Below are 27,024 nucleotides of genomic sequence, written 5' to 3' on the forward strand. Positions count from 1 at the left end.
CCATCACCAGGTAGCTACACCACTACCATCACCAGGTAGATACCACCACTACCATCACCAGGTAGCTACGCCACTACAATCTCCAGGTAGCTATACCACTACCATCACCAGGTAGCTACACCACCACCATCACCAGGTAGCTACACCACTACTATCACCAGGTAGCTACACCACTACCATCACCAGATAGCTACACCACCACCATCACCAGGTAGCTACACCACTACCATCACCAGGTAGCTACACCACTACCATCACCAGGTAGCTACACCACTACAATCACCAGGTAGTTACACCACTACCATCACCAGGTAGCTACACCACTACCATCACCTGGTAGCTACACCACTACCATCACCCCGTAGATACCACCACTACCATCACCAGGGAGATACCACCACTACTATCACCAGGTAGATACCACCACTACCATCACCTGGTAGCTACACCACTACCATCACCAGGTAGATACCGCCACTACAATCACTAGGTAGCTACACCACCACCATCACCAGGTAGCTACACCACTACCATCACCAGGTAGCTACACCACTACCATCACCAGGTAGTTACACCACTACCATCACCAGGTAGCTACACCACTACCATCACCAGGTAGATACCACCACTACCATCACCAGGTAGCTACACCACTACCATCACCAGGTAGTTACACCAATACCATCACCAGGTAGATACCACCACTACCATCACCAGGTAGATACCACCACTACCATAACCAGGTAGATACCACCACTACCATCACCTGGTAGCTACACCACTACCATCACCAGGTAGCTCCACTACTACCATCACCAGGTAGATACCACCACTACCATCACCAGGTAGATACCACCACTACCATCACCTGGTAGCTACACCACTACCATCCCCAGGTAGATACAGCCACTACAATCACCAGGTAGATACAGCCACTACAATCACCAGGAAGCTACACCACTACCATCACCAGGTAGCTACACCACTACCATCACCAGGTAGCTACACCACTACCATCACCAGGTAGCTACACCACTACCATCACCAGGTAGCTACACCACTACCATCACCAGGTAGCTACACCACCATTATCACCAGGTAGCTACACCACTACCATCACCAGGTAGCTACACCAATACCATCACGAGATAGCTACGCCACTACCATCACCAGGTAGCTACACCACTACCATCACCAGGTAGATACCACCACTACCATCACCAGGTAGCTACACAACCACAATCACCAGGTAGCTACACCACTACCATCACCAGGTAACTACACCACTACCATCACCAGGTAGCTACGCCACTACCATCACCAGTTAGCTACACCACTACCATCACCAGGAAGATACCACCACTACCATCACCAGGTAGCTACACCACCACCATCACCAGGTAGCTACACCACTACCATCACCATGTAGCTACACCACTACCATCACCAGGTAGCTACGCCACTACAATCACTAGGTAGTTACACCACTACAATCACCAGGTAGTTACACCACTACCATCACCAGGTAGCTACACCACTACCATCACCAGGTAGCTACACCACTACCGTCACCAGGTAGATACCACCACTTCCATCACCAGGTAGATACCACCACTACCATCACCAGGTAGATACCACCACTACCCTCACCTGGTAGCTACACCACTACCATCACCAGGTAGATACCGCCACTACAATCACCAGGTAGCTACACCACCACCATCACCAGGTAGCTACACCACTACCATCACCAGGTAGCTACGCCACTACCATCACCAGGTAGCTACACCACTACCATCACCAGGTAGTTACACCACTACCATCACCAGGTAGCTACACCACTACCATCACCGGGTAGATACCACCACTACCATCACCAGGTAGCTACACCACTACCATCACTAGGTAGTTACACTACTACCATCACCAGGTAGATACCACCACTACCATCACCAGGTAGATACCACCACTACCATCACCAGGTAGATACCACCACTACCATCACCTGGTAGCTACACCACTACCATCACCAGGTAGATACAGCCACTACAATCACCAGGTAGCTACACCACTACCATCACCAGGTAGCTACACCATTACCATCACCAGGTAGCTACGCCACTACCATCACCAGTTAGCTACACCACTACCATCACCAGGTAGATACCACCACTACCATCACCAGGTAGCTACACCACCACCATCACCAGGTAGTTACACCACTACAATCACCAGGTAGTTACACCACTACCATCACCAGGTAGCTACACCACTATCATCACCAGGTAGCTACACCACTACTATCACCAGGTAGATACCACCACTACCATCACCAGGTAGATACCACCACTACCATCACCAGGTAGATACCACCACTACCATCACCTGGTAGCTACACCACTACCATCACCAGGTAGATACCGCCACTACAATCACCAGGTAGCTACACCATCACCAGGTAGCTACACCACTACCATCACCAGGTAGCTACGCCACTACCATCACCAGGTAGCTACACCACTACCATCACCAGGTAGTTACACCACTACCATCACCAGGTAGCTACACCACTACCATCACCAGGTAGATACCACCACTACCATCACCAGGTAGCTACACCACTACCATCACCAGGTAGTTACACCACTACCATCACCAGGTAGATACCACCACTACCATCACCAGGTAGATACCACCACTACCATCACCAGGTAGATACCACCACTACCATCACCTGGTAGCTACACCACTACCATCACCAGGTAGCTCCACTACTACCATCACCAGGTAGATACCACCACTACCATCACCAGGTAGATACCACCACTATCATCACCTGGTAGCTACACCACTACCATCACCAGGTAGCTCCAGCACTACCATCACCAGGAAGATACCACCACTACCATCACCAGGTAGATACCACCACTACCATCACCTGGTAGCTACACCACTACCATCACCAGGTAGATACAACCACTACAATCACCAGGTAGCTACACCACTACCATCACCAGGTAGCTACACCACTACCATCACCAGGTAGCTACACCACTACCATCACCAGGTAGCTCCACCACTACCATCACCAGGTAGCTACACCACTACCATCACCAGGTAGCTCCACCACTACCATCACCAGGTAGATAGCACAACTACCATCACCAGGTAGCTACACCACTACCATCACCAGGTAGCTACACCACTACCATCACCAGGTAGCTACACCACCATTATCACCAGGTAGCTAAACCACTACCATCACCAGGTAGCTACACCACTACCATCACGAGATAGCTACGCCACTACCATCACCAGGTAGCTACACCACTACCATCACCAGGTAGATACCACCTCTACCATCACCAGGTAGCTACACAACCACAATCACCAGGTAGCTACACCACTACCATCACCAGGTAACTACACCACTACCATCACCAGGTAGCTACGCCACTACCATCACCAGTTAGCTACACCACTACCATCACCAGGAAGATACCACCACTACCATCACCAGGTAGCTACACCACCACCATCACCAGGTAGCTACACCACTACCATCACCATGTAGCTACACCACTACCATCACCAGGTAGCTACGCCACTACAATCACCAGGTAGTTACACCACTACAATCACCAGGTAGTTACACCACTACCATCACCAGGTAGCTACACCACTACCATCACCAGGTAGCTACACCACTACCGTCACCAGGTAGATACCACCACTTCCATCACCAGGTAGATACCACCACTACCATCACCAGGTAGATACCACCACTACCCTCACCTGGTAGCTACACCACTACCATCACCAGGTAGATACCGCCACTACAATCACCAGGTAGCTACACCACCACCATCACCAGGTAGCTACACCACTACCATCACCAGGTAGCTACGCCACTACCATCACCAGGTAGCTACACCACTACCATCACCAGGTAGTTACACCACTACCATCACCAGGTAGCTACACCACTACCATCACCGGGTAGATACCACCACTACCATCACCAGGTAGCTACACCACTACCATCACTAGGTAGTTACACTACTACCATCACCAGGTAGATACCACCACTACCATCACCAGGCAGATACCACCACTACCATCACCAGGTAGATACCACCACTACCATCACCTGGTAGCTACACCACTACCATCACCAGGTAGCTCCACCACTACCATCACCAGGTAGATACCACCACTACCATCACCAGGTAGATACCACCACTACTATCACCTGGTAGCTACACCACTACCATCACCAGGTAGATACAGCCACTACAATCACCAGGTAGCTACACCACTACCATCACCAGGTAGCTACACCACTACCATCACCAGGTAGCTACACCACTACCATCACCAGGTAGCTCCACCACTACCATCACCAGGTACCTACACCACTACCATCACCAGGTAGCTCCACCACTACCATCACCAGGTATATCCACCACTACCATCACCAGGTAGCTACACGACTACCATCACAAGGTAGCTACACCACTACAATCACCAGGTAACTACACCACTACCATCACCAGGTAGATACCGCCACTACAATCACCAGGTAGATACCGCCACTACAATCACCAGGTAGCTACACCACTACCATCACCAGGTAGCTACACCACTACCATCACCAGGTAGCTACACCACTACCATCACCAGGTAGCTACACAACTACCATCACCAGGTAGCTGCACCACTACCATCACCAGGTAGATACCACCACTACCATCACCAGGTAGCTACACAACTACCATCACCAGGTAGATACCGCCACTACCATCACCAGGTAGCTACACCAGTACCATCACCAGGTAGCTACACCACTACCATCACCAGGTAGCTACACCACTACCATCACCAGGTAGCTCCACCACTACCATCACCAGGTAGATACCACCACTACCATCACCAGGTAGATACCAACACTACCATCACCAGGTAGCTACACAACTACCATCACCAGGTAGATACCGCCACTACCATCACCAGGTAGCTACACCACTACCATCACCCGGTAGCTACACCACTACCATCACCAGGTAGCTCCACCACTACCATCACCAGGTAGCTACACCACTACCATCACCAGGTAGCTCCACCACTACCATCACCAGGTAGATACCACCACTACCATCACCAGGTAGCTACACAACTACCATCACCAGGTAGATACCGCCACTACCATCACCAGGTAGCTACACCACTACCATCACCAAGTAGCTACACCATTACCATCACCTGGTAGCTACACCACTACCATCACCAGGTAGATACCGCCACTACCATCACCAGGTAGCTACACAACTACCATCACCAGGTAGATACACCACTACCATCACCAGGTAGCTACACCACTCCAATCACCAGGTAGCTACACCACTACCATCACCTGGTAGATACCACCACTACCATCACCAGGTAGCTACACCACCACCATCACCAGGTAGCTACACCACTACCATCACCATGTAGCTACACCACTACCATCACCAGGTAGCTACGCCACTACAATCACCAGGTAGTTACACCACTACAATCACCAGGTAGTTACACCACTACCATCACCAGGTAGCTACACCACTACCATCACCAGGTAGCTACACCACTACCGTCACCAGGTAGATACCACCACTTCCATCACCAGGTAGATACCACCACTACCATCACCAGGTAGATACCACCACTACCCTCACCTGGTAGCTACACCACTACCATCACCAGGTAGATACCGCCACTACAATCACCAGGTAGCTACACCACCACCATCACCAGGTAGCTACACCACTACCATCACCAGGTAGCTACGCCACTACCATCACCAGGTAGCTACACCACTACCATCACCAGGTAGTTACACCACTACCATCACCAGGTAGCTACACCACTACCATCACCGGGTAGATACCACCACTACCATCACCAGGTAGCTACACCACTACCATCACTAGGTAGTTACACTACTACCATCACCAGGTAGATACCACCACTACCATCACCAGGTAGATACCACCACTACCATCACCAGGTAGATACCACCACTACCATCACCTGGTAGCTACACCACTACCATCACCAGGTAGCTCCACCACTACCATCACCAGGTAGATACCACCACTACCATCACCAGGTAGATACCACCACTACTATCACCTGGTAGCTACACCACTACCATCACCAGGTAGATACAGCCACTACAATCACCAGGTAGCTACACCACTACCATCACCAGGTAGCTACACCATTACCATCACCAGGTAGCTACGCCACTCCCATCACCAGTTAGCTACACCACTACCATCACCAGGTAGATACCACCACTACCATCACCAGGTAGCTACACCACCACCATCACCAGGTAGTTACACCACTACAATCACCAGGTAGTTACACCACTACCATCACCAGGTAGCTACACCACTATCATCACCAGGTAGCTACACCACTACTATCACCAGGTAGATACCACCACTACCATCACCAGGTAGATACCACCACTACCATCACCAGGTAGATACCACCACTACCATCACCTGGTAGCTACACCACTACCATCACCAGGTAGATACCGCCACTACAATCACCAGGTAGCTACACCACCACCATCACCAGGTAGCTACACCACTACCATCACCAGGTAGCTACGCCACTACCATCACCAGGTAGCTACACCACTACCATCACCAGGTAGTTACACCACTACCATCACCAGGTAGCTACACCACTACCATCACCAGGTAGATACCACCACTACCATCACCAGGTAGCTACACCACTACCATCACCAGGTAGTTACACCACTACCATCACCAGGTAGATACCACCACTACCATCACCAGGAAGATACCACCACTACCATTACCAGGTAGATACCACCACTATCATCACCTGGTAGCTACACCACTACCATCACCAGGTAGCTCCAGCACTACCATCACCAGGAAGATACCACCACTACCATCACCAGGTAGATACCACCACTACCATCACCTGGTAGCTACACCACTACCATCACCAGGTAGATACAACCACTACAATCACCAGGTAGCTACACCACTACCATCACCAGGTAGCTACACCACTACCATCACCAGGTAGCTACACCACTACCATCACCAGGTAGCTCCACCACTACCATCACCAGGTAGCTACACCACTACCATCACCAGGTAGCTCCACCACTACCATCACCAGGTAGATAGCACAACTACCATCACCAGGTAGCTACACCACTACCATCACCAGGTAGCTACACCACTACCATCACCAGGTAGCTACACCACCATTATCACCAGGTAGCTACACCACTATCATCACCAGGTAGCTACACCACTACCATCACGAGATAGCTACGCCACTACCATCACCAGGTAGCTACACCACTACCATCACCAGGTAGATACCACCACTACCATCACCAGGTAGCTACACAACCACAATCACCAGGTAGCTACACAACTACCATCACCAGGTAACTACACCACTACCATCACCAGGTAGCTACGCCACTACCATCACCAGTTAGCTACACCACTACCATCACCAGGAAGATACCACCACTACCATCACCAGGTAGCTACACCACCACCATCACCAGGTAGCTACACTACTACCATCACCATGTAGCTACACCACTACCATCACCAGGTAGCTACGCCACTACAATCACCAGGTAGTTACACCACTACAATCACCAGGTAGTTACACCACTACCATCACCAGGTAGCTACACCACTACCATCACCAGGTAGCTACACCACTACCGTCACCAGGTAGATACCACCACTTCCATCACCAGGTAGATACCACCACTACCATCACCAGGTAGATACCACCACTACCCTCACCTGGTAGCTACACCACTACCATCACCAGGTAGATACCGCCACTACAATCACCAGGTAGCTACACCACCACCATCACCAGGTAGCTACACCACTACCATCACCAGGTAGCTACGCCACTACCATCAACAGGTAGCTACACCACTACCATCACCAGGTAGTTACACCACTACCATCACCAGGTAGCTACACCACTACCATCACCGGGTAGATACCACCACTACCATCACCAGGTAGCTACACCACTACCATCACTAGGTAGTTACACTACTACCATCACCAGGTAGATACCACCACTACCATCACCAGGCAGATACCACCACTACCATCACCAGGTAGATACCACCACTACCATCACCTGGTAGCTACACCACTACCATCACCAGGTAGCTCCACCACTACCATCACCAGGTAGATACCACCACTACCATCACCAGGTAGATACCACCACTACTATCACCTGGTAGCTACACCACTACCATCACCAGGTAGATACAGCCACTACAATCACCAGGTAGCTACACCACTACCATCACCAGGTAGCTACACCACTACCATCACCAGGTAGCTACACCACTACCATCACCAGGTAGCTCCACCACTACCATCACCAGGTACCTACACCACTACCATCACCAGGTAGCTCCACCACTACCATCACCAGGTAGCTCCACCACTACCATCACCAGGTAGCTACACGACTACCATCACAAGGTAGCTACACCACTACAATCACCAGGTAACTACACCACTACCATCACCAGGTAGATACCGCCACTACAATCACCAGGTAGATACCGCCACTACAATCACCAGGTAGCTACACCACTACCATCACCAGGTAGCTACACCACTACCATCACCAGGTAGCTACACCACTACCATCACCAGGTAGCTACACAACTACCATCACCAGGTAGCTGCACCACTACCATCACCAGGTAGATACCACCACTACCATCACCAGGTAGCTACACAACTACCATCACCAGGTAGATACCGCCACTACCATCACCAGGTAGCTACACCAGTACCATCACCAGGTAGCTACACCACTACCATCACCAGGTAGCTACACCACTACCATCACCAGGTAGCTCCACCACTACCATCACCAGGTAGATACCACCACTACCATCACCAGGTAGATACCAACACTACCATCACCAGGTAGCTACACAACTACCATCACCAGGTAGCTACACAACTACCATCACCAGGTAGATACCGCCACTACCATCACCAGGTAGCTACACCACTACCATCACCAGGTAGCTACACCACTACCATCACCAGGTAGCTCCACCACTACCATCACCAGGTAGCTACACCACTACCATCACCAGGTAGCTCCACCACTACCATCACCAGGTAGATACCACCACTACCATCACCAGGTAGCTACACAACTACCATCACCAGGTAGATACCGCCACTACCATCACCAGGTAGCTACAATAACTACCATCACCAAGTAGCTACACCATTACCATCACCTGGTAGCTACACCACTACCATCACCAGGTAGATACCGCCACTACCATCACCAGGTAGCTACACAACTACCATCACCAGGTAGATACACCACTACCATCACCAGGTAGCTACACCACTCCAATCACCAGGTAGCTACACCACTACCATCACCTGGTAGATACCACCACTACCATCACCAGGTAGCTACACCACTACCATCACCAGGTAGCTACACCACTACCATCACCAGGTAGCTACACCACTACCATCACCAGGTAGCTCCACCACTACCATCACCAGGTACCTACACCACTACCATCACCAGGTAGCTCCACCACTACCATCACCAGGTATATCCACCACTACCATCACCAGGTAGCTACACGACTACCATCACAAGGTAGCTACACCACTACAATCACCAGGTAACTACACCACTACCATCACCAGGTAGATACCGCCACTACAATCACCAGGTAGATACCGCCACTACAATCACCAGGTAGCTACACCACTACCATCACCAGGTAGCTACACCACTACCATCACCAGGTAGCTACACCACTACCGTCACCAGGTAGCTACACAACTACCATCACCAGGTAGCTGCACCACTACCATCACCAGGTAGATACCACCACTACCATCACCAGGTAGCTACACAACTACCATCACCAGGTAGATACCGCCACTACCATCACCAGGTAGCTACACCAGTACCATCACCAGGTAGCTACACCACTACCATCACCAGGTAGCTACACCACTACCATCACCAGGTAGCTCCACCACTACCATCACCAGGTAGATACCACCACTACCATCACCAGGTAGATACCAACACTACCATCACCAGGTAGCTACACAACTACCATCACCAGGTAGATACCGCCACTACCATCACCAGGTAGCTACACCACTACCATCACCAGGTAGCTACACCACTACCATCACCAGGTAGCTCCACCACTACCATCACCAGGTAGCTACACCACTACCATCACCAGGTAGCTCCACCACTACCATCACCAGGTAGATACCACCACTACCATCACCAGGTAGCTACACAACTACCATCACCAGGTAGATACCGCCACTACCATCACCAGGTAGCTACACCACTACCATCACCAAGTAGCTACACCATTACCATCACCTGGTAGCTACACCACTACCATCACCAGGTAGATACCGCCACTACCATCACCAGGTAGCTACACAACTACCATCACCAGGTAGATACACCACTACCATCACCAGGTAGCTACACCACTCCAATCACCAGGTAGCTACACCACTACCATCACCTGGTAGATACCACCACTACCATCACCAGGTAGCTACACCACCACCATCACCAGGTAGCTACGCCACTACAATCACCAGGTAGTTACACCACTACAATCACCAGGTAGTTACACCACTACCATCACCAGGTAGCTACACCACTACCATCACCAGGTAGCTACACCACTACCGTCACCAGGTAGATACCACCACTTCCATCACCAGGTAGATACCACCACTACCATCACCAGGTAGATACCACCACTACCCTCACCTGGTAGCTACACCACTACCATCACCAGGTAGATACCGCCACTACAATCACCAGGTAGCTACACCACCACCATCACCAGGTAGCTACACCACTACCATCACCAGGTAGCTACGCCACTACCATCACCAGGTAGCTACACCACTACCATCACCAGGTAGTTACACCACTACCATCACCAGGTAGCTACACCACTACCATCACCGGGTAGATACCACCACTACCATCACCAGGTAGCTACACCACTACCATCACTAGGTAGTTACACTACTACCATCACCAGGTAGATACCACCACTACCATCACCAGGTAGATACCACCACTACCATCACCAGGTAGATACCACCACTACCATCACCTGGTAGCTACACCACTACCATCACCAGGTAGCTCCACCACTACCATCACCAGGTAGATACCACCACTACCATCACCAGGTAGATACCACCACTACTATCACCTGGTAGCTACACCACTACCATCACCAGGTAGATACAGCCACTACAATCACCAGGTAGCTACACCACTACCATCACCAGGTAGCTACACCATTACCATCACCAGGTAGCTACGCCACTACCATCACCAGTTAGCTACACCACTACCATCACCAGGTAGATACCACCACTACCATCACCAGGTAGCTACACCACCACCATCACTAGGTAGTTACACCACTACAATCACCAGGTAGTTACACCACTACCATCACCAGGTAGCTACACCACTATCATCACCAGGTAGCTACACCACTACTATCACCAGGTAGATACCACCACTACCATCACCAGGTAGATACCACCACTACCATCACCAGGTAGATACCACCACTACCATCACCTGGTAGCTACACCACTACCATCACCAGGTAGATACCGCCACTACAATCACCAGGTAGCTACACCACCACCATCACCAGGTAGCTACACCACTACCATCACCAGGTAGCTACGCCACTACCATCACCAGGTAGCTACACCACTACCATCACCAGGTAGTTACACCACTACCATCACCAGGTAGCTACACCACTACCATCACCAGGTAGATACCACCACTACCATCACCAGGTAGCTACACCACTACCATCACCAGGTAGTTACACCACTACCATCACCAGGTAGATACCACCACTACCATCACCAGGAAGATACCACCACTACCATTACCAGGTAGATACCACCACTATCATCACCTGGTAGCTACACCACTACCATCACCAGGTAGCTCCAGCACTACCATCACCAGGAAGATACCACCACTACCATCACCAGGTAGATACCACCACTACCATCACCTGGTAGCTACACCACTACCATCACCAGGTAGATACAACCACTACAATCACCAGGTAGCTACACCACTACCATCACCAGGTAGCTACACCACTACCATCACCAGGTAGCTACACCACTACCATCACCAGGTAGCTCCACCACTACCATCACCAGGTAGCTACACCACTACCATCACCAGGTAGCTCCACCACTACCATCACCAGGTAGATAGCACAACTACCATCACCAGGTAGCTACACCACTACCATCACCAGGTAGCTACACCACTACCATCACCAGGTAGCTACACCACCATTATCACCAGGTAGCTACACCACTACCATCACCAGGTAGCTACACCACTACCATCACGAGATAGCTACGCCACTACCATCACCAGGTAGCTACACCACTACCATCACCAGGTAGATACCACCACTACCATCACCAGGTAGCTACACAACCACAATCACCAGGTAGCTACACCACTACCATCACCAGGTAACTACACCACTACCATCACCAGGTAGCTACGCCACTACCATCACCAGTTAGCTACACCACTACCATCACCAGGAAGATACCACCACTACCATCACCAGGTAGCTACACCACCACCATCACCAGGTAGCTACACCACTACCATCACCATGTAGCTACACCACTACCATCACCAGGTAGCTACGCCACTACAATCACCAGGTAGTTACACCACTACAATCACCAGGTAGTTACACCACTACCATCACCAGGTAGCTACACCACTACCATCACCAGGTAGCTACACCACTACCGTCACCAGGTAGATACCACCACTTCCATCACCAGGTAGATACCACCACTACCATCACCAGGTAGATACCACCACTACCCTCACCTGGTAGCTACACCACTACCATCACCAGGTAGATACCGCCACTACAATCACCAGGTAGCTACACCACCACCATCACCAGGTAGCTACACCACTACCATCACCAGGTAGCTACGCCACTACCATCACCAGGTAGCTACACCACTACCATCACCAGGTAGTTACACCACTACCATCACCAGGTAGCTACACCACTACCATCACCGGGTAGATACCACCACTACCATCACCAGGTAGCTACACCACTACCATCACTAGGTAGTTACACTACTACCATCACCAGGTAGATACCACCACTACCATCACCAGGCAGATACCACCACTACCATCACCAGGTAGATACCACCACTACCATCACCTGGTAGCTACACCACTACCATCACCAGGTAGCTCCACCACTACCATCACCAGGTAGATACCACCACTACTATCACCTGGTAGCTACACCACTACCATCACCAGGTAGATACAGCCACTACAATCACCAGGTAGCTACACCACTACCATCACCAGGTAGCTACACCACTACCATCACCAGGTAGCTACACCACTACCATCACCAGGTAGCTCCACCACTACCATCACCAGGTACCTACACCACTACCATCACCAGGTAGCTCCACCACTACCATCACCAGGTAGCTCCACCACTACCATCACCAGGTAGCTACACGACTACCATCACAAGGTAGCTACACCACTACAATCACCAGGTAACTACACCACTACCATCACCAGGTAGATACCGCCACTACAATCACCAGGTAGATACCGCCACTACAATCACCAGGTAGCTACACCACTACCATCACCAGGTAGCTACACCACTACCATCACCAGGTAGCTACACCACTACCATCACCAGGTAGCTACACAACTACCATCACCAGGTAGCTGCACCACTACCATCACCAGGTAGATACCACCACTACCATCACCAGGTAGCTACACAACTACCATCACCAGGTAGATACCGCCACTACCATCACCAGGTAGCTACACCAGTACCATCACCAGGTAGCTACACCACTACCATCACCAGGTAGCTACACCACTACCATCACCAGGTAGCTCCACCACTACCATCACCAGGTAGATACCACCACTACCATCACCAGGTAGATACCAACACTACCATCACCAGGTAGCTACACAACTACCATCACCAGGTAGATACCGCCACTACCATCACCAGGTAGCTACACCACTACCATCACCAGGTAGCTCCACCACTACCATCACCAGGTAGCTACACCACTACCATCACCAGTGTGACGGAGTTCCCCCCCTTATAATTCTCCCACGCCTGCAGTAAGAGTCATGTCTACTTTTCCCAAGCGTTCTCTACGTTGCAGGCTACAATTTGATATATGGGAGAGAGTGAAGTGTTCTCGGAGAGCCGAGAAATTTGTGAAATAGTAATATTTTGGCCTGTGGTTTAGGCCCTTTAGGGAGCCAAGATGGCGCTGGCCTCTCTGATCTCCCGCCAAAACCGTGTGACGTCAGTGGCACCGGATTGGTCACCGACAGCAAGGTGGCACCGGGAGCCAATGAAAACTTCCCTTAGCGAAAGTGACGTCACGATGGAAGGGGGTCCGGGCCGCGCGCCACTCTGGCGCCATCAGTCATACACGACACGTCATAGAGGTCGGACGTGCGACGAGTGGTCCTGTCTGTCGGACAGCTGTTTCCCACTACCGTGGATTTACGCGTCACCTGAAGTTCGCCAGTACTCTGAGAAGTCTTCCCTAGTTCATGTGTTGAACCAGAAGAGGGAATTGACGGTTATTTGAGCAACAAGTGCTCCAGTCAGGTACTGTGCCAGTAGCAGTGAAGCCGTGCAGTGACGTAGGTTGACGTCTGTGGCAATTCACCAGTTCGTGACAGCGTAGTGGCTGACAGAGCCACTGGGTAGCTGAGGAAGAGAGGACTATTTGGGGAAACCGGACGACTGTAGCTGAGACGTAGGCGACAGCCGTTGCTGGGAGAAGACGACGGCCAGGAGACCGACTCCAACCTTCAATAAGTCAAGGAGGAGGACGGACCTGCAGTGAGGAGGCACGGAGACGACGCGCTAAACGGTGGGACGACGAGAGGCTCTGGTAGGACACGACGACGTGTAGTGTGGGGGCGTTCCCGACACGAGGACCAGGAGCTACATCTCGACTCTCATCGGAGGATAGGGTGAAGTAGGTGGTTCTAGTTCCCTCCCCATTCCCCTTTAGTTAGCTATATTATTTGGCTATATTATCTAGCCTGAAGATTTTATATGTCGTGAGCAAGTCTCACCTATGTCACGGTAAAGCACCAGTGTGCTAGACAGTACTATCAAGAGTACTTGTAATATTCGTGTTGATTATTGGTGTGTACAGACACCAGGAACCAGTGATAAATTTACTGTGTTGTGTATATCTTTCTATAGATTTTGATATGAACATATAGTGGTAAATTATATATAATATTATGCCAGTATTTGGAGGTTAGGCTATGTGCCCAGAAACTAATTATTTTCCATGTATTGATGATTGATTTATATACCATATATATGTCTATGTTCATTCAGTGAATAATCATTTGTGAGTACAGTGAATTATTGCGTTATCGCCCACGAGAGAAAGTACTGAAAACTCCAGTGTTAATATTTCATAATATATTGTTGGATAAATAACAATGTGAAGCCATTACAGTGAATCATTATAGCATTGATTGTAGAAAAGACTGTTTGAGCCTGAGTACAGTGTAACTGAGTAATACGGTTTATTTGTGCCAATATCGAGTGTGCGAGTTTCTGGTAATATTGGAAATTTTAAAGAAACAGCGCGCGTGAATCTAGAAAACAAGCAAAGTTCGCGCGGAGAGGCCATTGCAATCAGCTGTTCTTGACACTTGATGAGGAGGGGGAGAGTGTTGCCCTCTAGTGATCGCATAATATCCGTGGGAATTACCGGCCGAGTCAGGATCAGTTGATTTATCGATTATTGTGTGGCCTTGTGACATCTTTCATACATTTTAAGTAAAATACAAAACTATCTTAGTGTTTTTATCATTCCCTCCATTGATCTTGTGACTATATTATACTGCTAAACATAGAGTGGTAACAATAAGTACCTGCCTGATTCCTGATCTTCGAGTGTGACCTTGCCAAGGCTATCACTGAATACACCAGTCCACTGAGGGTGTTACTGGCCACCTTAAACACCAGTTGGCGACCTTGTGATTAACCGTAGAGCCCTATTGTTGGGGAGGGCACACGACGGTCGAGGTGAACGAGTCGTGTTCTCACTCTTTCTTAATAAGAGGCCGTTAAGATTGACTGGGAGACTCACCTGGCGTGCAGTGGCGCCGTGAGGATCGAGGGAAGACCCGCAGGGCTACGGTGAGTTATCTTGAGCGTAACTATTGCTTACCCCAGAGTAAGGGTAGAGAATAATAGAGAGGTGAAAACCCCAACACCAGGTAGCTCCACCACTACCATCACCAGGTAGATACCACCACTACCATCACCAGGTAGCTACACAACTACCATCACCAGGTAGATACCGCCACTACCATCACCAGGTAGCTACACCACTACCATCACCAAGTAGCTACACCATTACCATCACCTGGTAGCTACACCACTACCATCACCAGGTAGATACCGCCACTACCATCACCAGGTAGCTACACAACTACCATCACCAGGTAGATACACCACTACCATCACCAGGTAGCTACACCACTCCAATCACCAGGTAGCTACACCACTACCATCACCTGGTAGATACCACCACTACCATCACCAGGTAGCTACACCACTACCATCACCAAGTAACTACACCACTACCATCACCAGGTAACTACACCACTACCATCACCAGGTAGCTCCACCACTACCATCACCAGGTAGCTACACCACTACCATCACCAGGTAGTTACACCACTACCATCACCAGGTAGATACCACCACTACCATCACCAGGTAGCTACACCATTACCATCACCTGGTAGCTCCACCACTACCATCACCAGGTAGATACCACCACTACCATCACCAGGTAGCTACACCACTACCATCACCAGGTAGATACCACCACTACCATCACCAGGTAGCTACGCCACTACAATCTCCAGGTAGCTATACCACTACCATCACCAGGTAGCTACACCACCACCATCACCAGGTTGCTACACCACTACTATCACCAGGTAGCTACACCACTACCATCACCAGATAGCTACACCACCACCATCACCAGGTAGCTACACCACTACCATCACCAGGTAGCTACACCACTACCATCACCAGGTAGCTACACCACTACAATCACCAGGTAGTTACACCACTACCATCACCAGGTAGCTACACCACTACCATCACCTGGTAGCTACACCACTACCATCACCCCATAGATACCACCACTACCATCACCAGGGAGATACCACCACTACTATCACCAGGTAGATACCACCACTACCATCACCTGGTAGCTACACCACTACCATCACCAGGTAGATACCGCCACTACAATCACTAGGTAGCTACACCACCACCATCACCAGGTAGCTACACCACTACCATCACCAGGTAGCTACACCACTACCATCACCAGGTAGTTACACCACTACCATCACCAGGTAGCTACACCACTACCATCACCAGGTAGATACCACCACTACCATCACCAGGTAGCTACACCACTACCATCACCAGGTAGTTACACCACTACCATCACCAGGTAGATACCACCACTACCATCACCAGGTAGATACCACCACTACCATCACCAGGTAGATACCACCACTACCATCACCTGGTAGCTACACCACTACCATCACCAGGTAGCTCCACTACTACCATCACCAGGTAGATACCACCACTACCATCACCAGGTAGATACCACCACTACCATCACCTGGTAGCTACACCACTACCATCACCAGGTAGATACAGCCACTACAATCACCAGGTAGATACAGCCACTACAATCACCAGGTAGCTACACCACTACCATCACCAGGTAGCTACACCACTACCATCACCAGGTAGCTACACCACTACCATCACCAGGTAGCTACACCACTACCATCACCAGGTAGCTACACCACTACCATCACCAGGTAGCTACACCACCATTATCACCAGGTAGCTACACCACTACCATCACCAGGTAGCTACACCACTACCATCACGAGATAGCTACGCCACTACCATCACCAGGTAGCTACACCACTACCATCACCAGGTAGATACCACCACTACCTTCACCAGGTAGCTACACAACCACAATCACCAGGTAGCTACACCACTACCATCACCAGGTAACTACACCACTACCATCACCAGGTAGCTACGCCACTACCATCACCAGTTAGCTACACCACTACCATCACCAGGAAGATACCACCACTACCATCACCAGGTAGCTACACCACCACCATCACCAGGTAGCTACACCACTACCATCACCAAGTAACTACACCACTACCATCACCAGGTAGCTCCACCACTACCATCACCAGGTAGATACCACCACTACCATCACCAGGTAGCTACACCACTACCATCACCAAGTAACTACACCACTACCATCACCAGGTAACTACACCACTATTATCACCAGGTAGCTCCACCACTACCATCACCAGGTAGCTACACCACTACCATCACCAGGTAGCTACACCACTACCATCACCAGGTAGCTACACCACTACCATCACCAGGTAGCTACACCACTACCATCACCAGGTAGCTACACCACCATTATCACCAGGTAGCTACACCACTACCATCACCAGGTAGCTACACCACTACCATCACGAGATAGCTACGCCACTACCATCACCAGGTAGCTACACCACTACCATCACCAGGTAGATACCACCACTACCATCACCAGGTAGCTACACAACCACAATCACCAGGTAGCTACACCACTACCATCACCAGGTAACTACACCACTACCATCACCAGGTAGCTACGCCACTACCATCACCAGTTAGCTACACCACTACCATCACCAGGAAGATACCACCACTACCATCACCAGGTAGCTACACCACCACCATCACCAGGTAGCTACACCACTACCATCACCAAGTAACTACACCACTACCATCACCAGGTAGCTCCACCACTACCATCACCAGGTAGATACCACCACTACCATCACCAGGTAGCTACACCACTACCATCACCAAGTAACTACACCACTACCATCACCAGGTAACTACACCACTATTATCACCAGGTAGCTCCACCACTACCATCACCAGGTAGCTACACCACTACCATCACCAGGTAGTTACACCACTACCATCACCATGTAGATACCACCACTACCATCACCAGGTAGCTACACCACTACCATCACCTGGTAGCTCCACCACTACCATCACCAGGTAGCTACACCACTACCATCACCACGTAGATACCACAACTACCATCACCAGGTAGCTACGCCACTACAATCACCAGGTAGCTATACCACTACCATCACCAGGTAGCTACACCACCACCATCACCAGGTAGCTACACCACTACAATCACCAGGTAGCTACACCACTACCATCACCAGGTAGCTACACCACCACCATCACCAGGTAGCTACACCACTACCATCACCAGGTAGCTACACCACTACCATCACCAGGTAGCTACGCCACTACCATCACCAGGTAGTTACACCACTACCATCACCAGGTAGCTACACCACTACCATCACCAGGTAGCTACACCACTACCATCACCATGTAGCTACACCACTACCATCACCAGGTAGCTACACCACTACCATCACCAGGTAGCTACACCACTACCATCACCAGGTAGCTACACCACTACCATCACCAGGTAGATACCACCACTACCATCACCAGGTAGCTACACCACTACCATCACCAGGTAGCTACACCACCACCATCACCAGGTAGCTACACCACTACCATCACCAGTTAGCTACACCACTACCATCACAAGGTAGCTACACCACCACCATCACCAAGTAGCTACACCACTACCATCACCAGGTAGCTACACCACTACCATCACCAGGTAGCTACGCCACTACCATCACCAGGTAGCTACACCACTACCATCACCAGGTAGATACCACCACTACCATCACCAGGTAGCTTCACCACCACCATCACCAGGTTGCTACACCACTACCATCACCAGGTAGCTACACCACTACCATCACCAGGTAGCTACGCTACTACCATCACCAGTTAGCTACACCACTACCATCACCAGGTAGATACCACCACTACCATCACCAGGTAGCTACACCACCACCATCACTAGGTAGCTACACCACTACCATCACCAGGTAGCTACACCACTACCATCACCAGGTAGCTACGCCACTACAATCACCAGGTAGTTACACCACTACAATCACCAGGTAGTTACACCACTACCATCACCAGGTAGCTACACTACTACCATCACCAGGTAGCTACACCACTACTATCACCAGGTAGATACCACCACTACCATCACCAGGTAGATACCACTACTACCATCACCAGGTAGATACCACCACTACCATCACCTGGTAGCTACACCACTACCATCACCAGGTAGTTACACCACTACAATCACCAGGTAGTTACACCACTACCATCACCAGGTAGCTACACTACTACCATCACCAGGTAGCTACACCACTACTATCACCAGGTAGATACCACCACTACCATCACCAGGTAGATACCACTACTACCATCACCAGGTAGCTACACCACTACCATCACCAGGTAGTTACACCACTACCATCACCAGGTAGCTACACCACTACCATCACCAGGTAGATACCACCACTACCATCACCAGGTAGCTACACCACTACCATCACCAGGTAGTTACACCACTACCATCACCAGGTAGATACCACCACTACCATCACCAGGTAGATACCACCACTACCATCACCAGGTAGATACCACCACTATCATCACCTGGTAGCTACACCACTACCATCACCAGGTAGCTCCAGCACTACCATCACCAGGTAGATACCTCCACTACCATCTGCACTAAGAGTTTTTGATCACTTTTTATTAGCTGACAGTCACCAACTTCAAGAATATTGTCAAATACTGGCATTTCCCTTCTTCTTGCCTTTACTGTGCCCCACACACTAGTTCTATTTTCAAGCAAGAACCTAGTTAGCGAGGGACTTGTATAATAGTTATCTGTGTATAAAATGTGGACTTTGTTCAGCCATGGTGCCATCAGTGTCTTCACTATAGAAACCATGTTGGTCCTTACTGCTTGATACCTGCTTGATGGGGTTCTGAGAGGAGTTCTACGACCCAAGCCCGGCCCGAGGCCAGACTTGACTTGTGAGAGTTTGGTCCACCAGGCTGTTGCTTGGAGCGGCCCTCAGGCCCACATACCACCACAGCCCGGCTGGTCTGGCACTCCTTGAAGAAAACAATCTAGTTTCCTCTTGAAGATGTCCACGGTTGTTCCGGCAATATTTATGATGCTCACTGGGAGGGTGTTCAACAACCGCGGACCCCTGATGTTCATACAGTGTTCTCTGATTGTGCTTATGGCACCTCTGCTCTTCATTGGTTCTATTCTGCATTTTCTTCCATGTCGTTCACTCCAGTACGTTGTTATTACGTTGTACGTTAGTACGTTGTTAAGACAGCTAATGTAGTCCCAATTTACAAAAAGGGTGACAGGCAAGAGTCACTGAACTACAGGCCAGTTTCCCTAACTTGTATACCATGCAAGGTGATGGAGAAGATTGTGAGGAAAAGGCTTATAAAGCATCTGGAGGGAAACAGCTTTGTAACACACCACCAGCATGGGTTCAGAGATGGTAAATCGTGCCTCACAGGCGTAATAGAATTCTATGACCAAGCAACACAAATTAGGCAGGAAAGAGAAGGGTGGGCAGACTGCATTTTCTTGGACTGTCAGAAAGCCTTTGACACAGTACCTCACAAAAAGCTGTTACAAAAGTTGGAGCAGCAGGCAGGAGTAAAAGGTAAGGTGCTCCAGTGGATAAGGGAGTATCTAAGCAATAGGAAACAGTGAGTAACAGTGAAGGGGGGTCATTAGAGTGGCGAGATGTCACCAGCGGGGTTCCACAGGGCTCTGTTCTCGGATACATCCTGTTTCTAGTGTATGTAAACGACTTTCCAGAGGTTATATGCTTATTCCTCTCAATGTTTGCTGATGACGCAAAAATTATGAGAAGAATCTAAACGGATGAAGATAGACAGAGACTACAGGACGACCTGGACAAACTGGAGGAATGGTCTAGAAAATGGCTGCTAAAGTTCAACTCAGGAAAGTGTAAAGTAATAAAATTAGGCGAAGGGAGCAGAAGGCTGAACACAAGGTACCATCTGGGAGGTGAAATCCTACAAGAGTCAAATAGAGAGAAAGATCTGGGGGTCGATATCACACCGAACCTGTCCCCAGAGGCCCACATCAAAAGGATATCATCAGCGGCATATGCTAGACTGGCCAATATAAGAACTGCCTTTAGAAACTTGTGTAAGGAATCGTTCAGGACCCTGTATACCACTTATGTAAGATCAATCATGGAGTATGCAGCTCCAGCCTGGAGTCCATACCTAGTTAAACACAAGACAAAGTTAGAGAAGATTCAGAGGTATGCCACCAGACTGGTCCCGGAACTGAGAGGAATGAGTTACAAGGAAAGGCTAAGGGAGCTGAACCTCATGTCCCTGGAAAACAGAAGAGTAAGGGGAGACATGATAACCACCTACAAAATTCTCAGGGGAATTGACAGGGTGGACAAAGACAAACTCTTTAGCGCGGGTGGAATACGAACAAAGGGACATATACGTGGCTCCTTTCCCTGACTACGAGGCAGTCGGGGTCGATGCCTTTTGGCAGGACTGGTCGAGGTGGGGTTACCTTTACCTCTTCCCCGCTGTTCCGCTGTTGCTCCAGGCCCTGGCTCGCTAGGAGACTTACCAGTGGGAGAGTAGTCCTCTTGGGCCCCTTGGTGGCTGGCCCAGCCTTGGTTTCGAGTGCTGCTTGCTCTGTGTCCAAACCTGGGGGTCTTCCTGCCGCTCTGCCTTTTTCAGGAGATCGCCCTAGTCCGCTACATGGCTGGTTCGATCTTCCCCTCGAGTCTTCGCGTCTGGTATTTTTTTACTCGAGTCTATCACCATTTGTATGGTGAGCAGGTGGCTTCTTTGATGGTGTCCCACGTGTGTGCTTTGTCTCGGCGTCAGTATAAAGTTTCCTGGCGGTCCTTTCAGTTTTTCTTATCCCTTCGTAGGTTTACTTAGGTTTCTGATGCTGTGGTGTTGTCTTTTCTTTCGTGGTTGTTACAGGACCGTCATCTTAGACCTAATACTGTCGCTTCTTATCGTGCGGCGCTGGCAGAGCCACTACAGCTTGTGTTTGGGGTCGATTTAACTTCTCTACCGTTCCGCAAGCTGTCTCGTGCATTATTTCACCTCTGGCCTGTTCACTCGCTACCTGAGTCATCCTGGTCTTTGGATCGGGTGCTCTCCTTTCTCTCTCCTCCTCCGTTTGTAGTGGCCCCTTGGGTTAAGGATTGTTTCTCTAAGGCTCTTTTTTCCTGTTGGAATTGGCCTCTGGGGGTCGGGTCTGTTAGCTTCATGCTCTCCTCTGGCGCAGAGGTTTCTGCCTGTTTGGTCCTTGTAGTAGGTTTGTTCAATTGCAGCCGTCTCCTTTTATGGCAAAGAATGGGACTCCTGCTTTCTGGAGTAGTCCTTGGTTGTTGATGCTTGGTTAGGCTGGGGGGTGCATCATGTTTTGTGTCCAGTTGCGGCTCTCTGCCATTATCTGTGTAATTACCTAAGTGTAGTTACAGGATGAGAGCTACGCTCGTGGTGTCCCGTCTTCCCAGCACTCTTTGTCATATAACGCTTTGAAACTACTGACGGTCTTGGCCTCCACCACCTTCTCCCCTAACTTGTTCCAACTGTCTACCACTCTGTTTGCGAAAGTGAATTTTCTTATATTTCTTCGGCATCTGTGTTTAGCTAGTTTATATCTATGACCTCTTGTTCTAAAAGTTCCAGGTCTCAGGAAATCTTCCCTATCGATTTTGTCGATTCCTGTTACTATTTTGTATGTAGTGATCATATCACCTCTTTTTCTTCTGTCTTCTAGTTTTGACATATTTAATGCCTCTAACCTCTCCTCGTAGCTCTTGCCCTTCAGTTCTGGGAGCTACTTAGTAGCATGTCTTTGCACCTTTTCCAGTTTGTTGATGTGCTTCTTAAGATATGGGCACCACACAACTGCTGCATATTCTAGCTTTGGCCTAACAAAAGTCATGAACAGTTTCTTTAGTATATTGCCATCCATGTATTTAAAAGCAATTCTGAAGTTAGAAAGCGTGGCATAGGCTCCTCGCACAGTATTCTTTATGTGGTCCTCAGGTGATAGTTTTCTATCTAGAACCACCCTTAGATCTCTTTCTTTATCAGAATTCTTTAAAGATTTCTCACATAATATATAGGTTACCTACCTACCTTGAGCTACCTTGAGGTGCTTCCGGGGCTTAGTGTCCCCGCGGCCCGGTCGTCGACCAGGCCTCCTGGTTGCTGGACTGATCAACCAGGCTGTTAGATGCGGCTGCTCGCAGCCTGACGTATGAGTCACAGCCTGGTTGATCAGGTATCCTTTGGAGGTGCTTATCCAGTTCTCTCTTGAACACTGTGAGGGGTTTGCCAGTTATGCCCCTTATGTGTAGTGGAAGCGTGTTGAACAGTCTCGGGCCTCTGATGTTGATAGAGTTCTCTCTCAGAGTACCTGTTGCACCTCTGCTTTTCAACGGGGGTATTCTGCACATCCTGCCATGTCTTCTGGTCTCATGTGATGTTATTTCTGTGTGCAGGTTTGGGACCAGCCCCTCAATTATTTTCTACGTGTAAATTGTGATGTTATTTCTGTGTGCAGGTTTGGGACCAGCCCCTCAATTATTTTCTACGTGTAAATTGTTATGTATCTCTCCCGCCTGCGCTCAAGGGAGTACAGATTTAGGCTCTTTAGTCGGTCCCAGTAATTTAGATGATTTACTGAGTGGATTCTAGCAGTAAAGGATCTCTGCACGCTCTCTAGGTCAGCAATTTCTTCAGCTTTGAAAGGGGCTGTCATTGTGCACTCCACTCTAGAGAGCACAAGCGTTTTGAAAAGTATCATCATCGGTATAGCATCTCTAGTGTGAAAAGTTCTTGTTATCCAACCTGTCATTTTTCTTGCAGTTGTGACGGCTACTTTATTGTATTCTTTAAAGGTAAGGTCTTCCGACATGAGTACACCCAGATCCTTTACATTGTCTTTTCATTCTATGTTATGATTTGCCTGAGTTTTGTACGTAGTTTCTGTTTTTATATTTTCAATTTTTCCGTAGCGCATGAGCTGGAACTTATCCTCGTTAAACACCATATTATTTTCTGTAGCCCATAGAAAGACCTGATCTACATCTGATTGGAGGTTTGCCGTGTCCTCTATGTTGCCAACTCTCATGAAAATCCTAGTGTCATCTGCAAAGGATGATACAGTGCTATAGGTTGTGTTCTGGTCTATGTCCGATATGAGGATGAGAAAAAGTACTGGAGCAAGCACAGTACCCTGGGGGACTGAGCTCTTCACGGTTGATGGGCTGGATTTTATTTTGTTGACTATTACACATTGTTTTCTGTTAGTCAGGAAATTGTAGATCCATCTGCCTATTTTTCCGGTAATTCCTTTTGAACGCATTTTATGTGCAATAACACCATGGTCACATTTATCAAAAGCTTTTGCGAAATCTGTGTAAATTACATCAGCGTTTTGTTTGTCTTCCATAGCATCTAATGCCATATCATAGTGGTCCAGCAACTGCGACAGGCAAGAGCGCCCTGTTCTGAATCCATGTTGTCCGGGGTTATGGAGATGCTGTGATTCCATGTATTTTGTGATCTTACTTCTTAGCACTCTCTCAAAAATTTTTATGATGTGCGATGTTAGTGCTATCGGTCTGTAATTTTTTGCCTCTGCCTTATTTCCTCCTTTATGGAGTGGTGCTATCATTGCTGTTTTTAGTATGTCAGGGATAACGCCAGTATCTAGGCTTTGTCTCCACAGAATGTGAAGGGCCTGCGATAGTGGTTTTTTACAGTTCTTGATGAATATGGAGTTCCAAGAATCCGGGCCTGGTGCAGAGTGCATAGGCATACTGTTTATGGCTTCTTCAATATCTAGTGGGGATAGGGCGACGTCTGATATGTGATTTGATGTTGGTATCATATCCATGAAAAATTCATTTGGGTTATCAATCTTTAGTGCATTTAATGGCTCGCTGAAAACAGAGTCGTACTGCTTCCTCAGTAACTCGCTCATTTCTTTGTTGTCATCGGTGAAAGTTCCATCTCCCTTTCGGAGGGGCCCGATACTAGATGTGGTTTTTGATCTTGATTTTGCATAGGAGAAAAAATATTTCGGATTTCTCTCTATTTCACTGATGGCCTTTTGCTCTCTTTGCCTCTCCTGGGTTTTGTATGATTCTTGTAGCTTGAGTTCAATTGTTTCTATTTCTCTACCTAACCTTCTTCGCCGTTCTTGAGATAGGGTGCGACTCTCAAGTTGTTCCGCGATTTGTTTTCTTCGCCTATATAGGGAACGACGTTCCCGTTCCAATCTGCATCTCTCTCTCTTTTTTCTTAGGGGTATGCGGTTTGAACATATTTCTTGTGCTACTGAGCTTATTTTTTCCAGGCACTGGTTCAGGTTTGCATTTCCTAGCTGTTCTTCCCAGTTTATTTCTGTGAAGTCCTGGTTTATTTGCTCCCAGTTTATCCGTTTATTATTGAAGTTGAATTTGCTGAAATCTCCTCCACCGGGAATCTGGACTGGTTTTGATGGTCCATTCCCCATGGTTGTCAGAACTTCAATTAAGTTGTGATCTGAGTAACAGGTATTTGTAATCATTATGTTCCCGATCAATTCATCATTATTAGTGAAAATGAGGTCCAGCGTG

The sequence above is a fragment of the Procambarus clarkii genome, chromosome 23, assembly GCF_040958095.1.
Source record: "Procambarus clarkii isolate CNS0578487 chromosome 23, FALCON_Pclarkii_2.0, whole genome shotgun sequence".
Taxonomy (NCBI): domain Eukaryota; kingdom Metazoa; phylum Arthropoda; class Malacostraca; order Decapoda; family Cambaridae; genus Procambarus; species Procambarus clarkii.